The sequence below is a fragment of the Phalaenopsis equestris genome, unplaced genomic scaffold (genome assembly GCF_001263595.1).
Source record: "Phalaenopsis equestris unplaced genomic scaffold, ASM126359v1 Scaffold197810, whole genome shotgun sequence".
Lineage (NCBI taxonomy): Eukaryota > Viridiplantae > Streptophyta > Magnoliopsida > Asparagales > Orchidaceae > Phalaenopsis > Phalaenopsis equestris.
The window spans coordinates 1-3,483 of NW_018217759.1; the positions used below are offsets into that span (position 1 = coordinate 1).

The 3,483-nt window shown below is 35.1% G+C and overlaps 1 long non-coding RNA gene across 1 annotated transcript; it reads right to left on the minus strand.

Annotated features, from left to right (window-relative positions):
- Positions 1-867: 867 nt before the first annotated feature.
- LOC110035470 lies at positions 868-1,441 on the minus strand. Its single transcript, XR_002295145.1, has 2 exons — positions 1,271-1,441; positions 868-1,172 (listed from the first exon to the last, which is right to left on the minus strand). It is a non-coding gene; the product is annotated as an uncharacterized LOC110035470 (long non-coding RNA).
- Positions 1,442-3,483: the final 2,042 nt, after the last annotated feature.

The window sequence follows — 3,483 nt, forward strand, 5'->3', positions numbered from 1 at the left end:
TGGAGCTTGATAGCGGTAGTCCAGCTGTGGTGGAGCTCAACGATGGGAGTTTGATAGTGGTGGAGTTCGATGGTGGCAGTTTGTCGGTGGTGGATATCAACGATGACGGTTCAACAGTGGTAGATCTCGACAATGATAATCTGACGATGTTGGAGCTCGACGATTGCGGTCCGGCGATGGAGTGCAACGGCGGCAGCCCGGCAATGGTGGAGCTCAAAAATACTCCAGTGCTTAGATCTGCCTTCTCAAATTCTAGGTCTGGATCCCAAGTGCCCACTTTCATGAAGGAAGTTGGGCTCTACTTATAAATTTTGAAGCAACATACTCCATAAATACTGTATGAATCTCCATCAGACAACCAAGAGTGGTTCTCTTTATTGGATAATATTTTATTAATATTTAAATGCTTTAATGATGCTAAAATTAAGTAAGCTTAGGCTCGTTGAATTCGTATCACCAAGACGTTCGATTTTACTATAACCTTATCATATTTGTAATCTATTTGAACATTCAATCGACAACCTCCAATTACACTTAAATGGTTTCATCTGACCTTAACGAGACTTAGGTTGGATCGAAGTTAGCATTTTTGGGTTCGTCTTGTGAGTCACTCAATTCGAGTATAAATTTGACTAAATCAAAGCTCAAATGATTATGTATTCATATTTGCAATGGTTTCTTGCTCAAAATGCTTTGAAATTCTTGCATGATTAAAACCATTTTTCTAGGATGTATCACTAGGTGAGCCAATTAAGTCGACCAGGTACAAGATCATCCAATTACATTTTCATTTAACTGAGATCTTTTGATTAACATTTAACTCGTGATCATGTTAAATGTAAGAGAAGATCAATCTTCTCCAAGAAGTAAGGAGATGAATGAGTTATTTGGTAGCAAACCCAAAATAGAAAATACATGAATATTATTTTATTTGTTAGTTTGATTTGAAGTAAATCGAACAGATCATACATGCAAAACAAAGGAGAAGGGGAGACCAGCATGATGCTACAGTTAATAGAGGAAAACGAACATTAGAAACAAACCCTTGGTGTGCAAAACTGCACATTCAGTTCCAGATGTCATTAGAAAAAGTTGAACCTATGAGGAAGGGCAATGCCTGCCCTTCTAATAATATCGCTTGAAGCTTTCATTGCTAAAGAAAATACTTCTTCCTGTACAAGAAGAAAAAACCATCAATATACCGCATTGAACAGCAGAAAAATAATCATTATAATTCAAAATTTAATGAAAGAAATAATGCAATACAAACCTCATCTAGATTTGAGATCTTTTTATCCTTCAAAATCCATTGACCGTTGCACATTACAGACTCAATATTCTCGGATCTCAAACAGTACACCAGGCTTGAAATACTGCAAGTTGTAGGCAATTATCACAAACAAATGACTCGGTATATTATATGGAAGAAGACAGAAACAGCAAGGGGAAATTACATACCAAGCACTTAAAACTTTGCCATTTAGAAAATTAGCACCTTCTTTCATCCATTTCTCACTCAAGTATCAAAATTCACATAAAACCCCAACCCAAATTTTTCAATTGCCAACTCAGAATTTTCATTTCTATCAAATTCCCACCAGTTTGATAGTTCAAGAAAAAAATGATCCGGGGCTAGTTTTGTAAACAGTGAAGCATCGAGTGCTATAAATTTAATTATCCTAAAAAGCAAAAAAATGGTCCATATCATATTGAAGAGATGAGCATTCTAGTTCAGGTACTTAAAGCTTCACGTATAATTATAAAATTTGAATTACCAAACGAACAGACATTATTGCAGCCCTTTTGATCAAATACAATACAATAACTAGTAAGAGTAAAATTATAATGCTAATGATGCATGGAACTTTTAAATAAATATAACAAATGATAAGTTTGATTTACAAAGTACCGAGAGATATCCAAAAAGTATCCAAGAGCTAATGAAATATTTATAAAATAGAAAAATGGTAGCAAGGGTTGGTTCTCCAACATGGTGCTTTGCAGTGATTGAATGTCCAAATCATGTTTATAGAAACTAGGTTTTATGCACAAAATTAAGTCTTTGATGTAAAGTAAAAATATAATGTAATGTGAAATAAATTATGTATTTCATGGGGGATGGCTTAAATTTGTCTAATATGAAGACTCGTGGAGAGAGAGCAGAAGAGAAGAAAAAGAGAACACGGGAGATGACAAAGCAGTGAGTCACAAAATGAAGAGTGGAGAAACACTACAAATGAGAGCGAGAGATACTGCGAGTGTTTTCTTTTTTTTTCATCGGCATAACAGAGTAGAAGTGCTTAAGTTGTACATGAGAGAAATTCTTTGACGCAAAGCGAGGAAGTCTTCCGGTTTGTTTGTTCCAACTCATGTGTAAACTTTAGTTTATTTTTTCAATCAAATATTTCATACTTTTATTCATCATGTCTCATCACTAATCTGCATGTCTCTCTTGGATTAGAATCTAGAAAATGAAAATTAGATCTGCTAATTAGTAAAACTTTAAACTTTTCATAAACAATATGACATGTTAACCATGCATGCTTAAATTACTTCCAAACCGGTCAATTATAAAGTTAAAATAAGTGATCTAGTACTACGGAAGGAGGCTGGTGGAAGATTATGATAACATACACAAGTGTGGGAGAATAGGAATATTGTTGTCACATCTGTGCAATCATTTTAGAAAATTTACAAACAAATAGATTTTTGCATGATTAAGAGAACATAGTTGTAATATGAAATCTTAATGCTTCTTATGAACTAGGAAGAAGCTAAGAGTAGATTTGTTCCTGATTGTCAACTACCTGTTACGCCCATCACAGGACCGGTCCAATAGGGACTAGTTGAATGCCCTCCCACCGGCCCGCCAAACCAACAGGCAGGTCAATCTTGTTCGAGTGAAGAGGTGAAGCGACATTTTTCCACAGGAGAAGAAGGCAGGGAGAGTTTGGTGTCCACAAGAGGCTTAATTACATACTCGAGGAGGAGAAATTAAAACAAGTTTGAAGGGAAATTGGAAAGGAAAATTTTCAAAAGGATGTGGGGGAGATTCTTTAAAGGGAAAAACTAAGAGTTTGTTTTCTTTTAAGCATTTTTTTGTTGGTTGTTGTGCTTTCTTCTAAGCATTTTTTTGTTGGCTGCTGTGTTTTCTTCTTTTGGTGGTGTTGTCCTCTCAAAAGTAGATCTATTTCTATATCTTGTTTTTTTTGTTGTATTTTGTGAGAGCAGCCATCATTTGAATTATTTCCACTAATCTATTGTTGTTTCATCGTGTTGCTTTCTGATTTTGATTCCAGGGCATATCAAATTGGTATCAGAGCATAGATCTTGATGGAATGACAACAAAAAAAGCTAATGTGCTAAAAGAAGAGGTAGAGCAAATCTGATAAGGAATGAAAGAAACATTTGCTACCATGGAGAACAGATTTTCCTCTATTGAAAGTCGAATGAATGATGGAAATTGAGGCATAGGAGAAATGT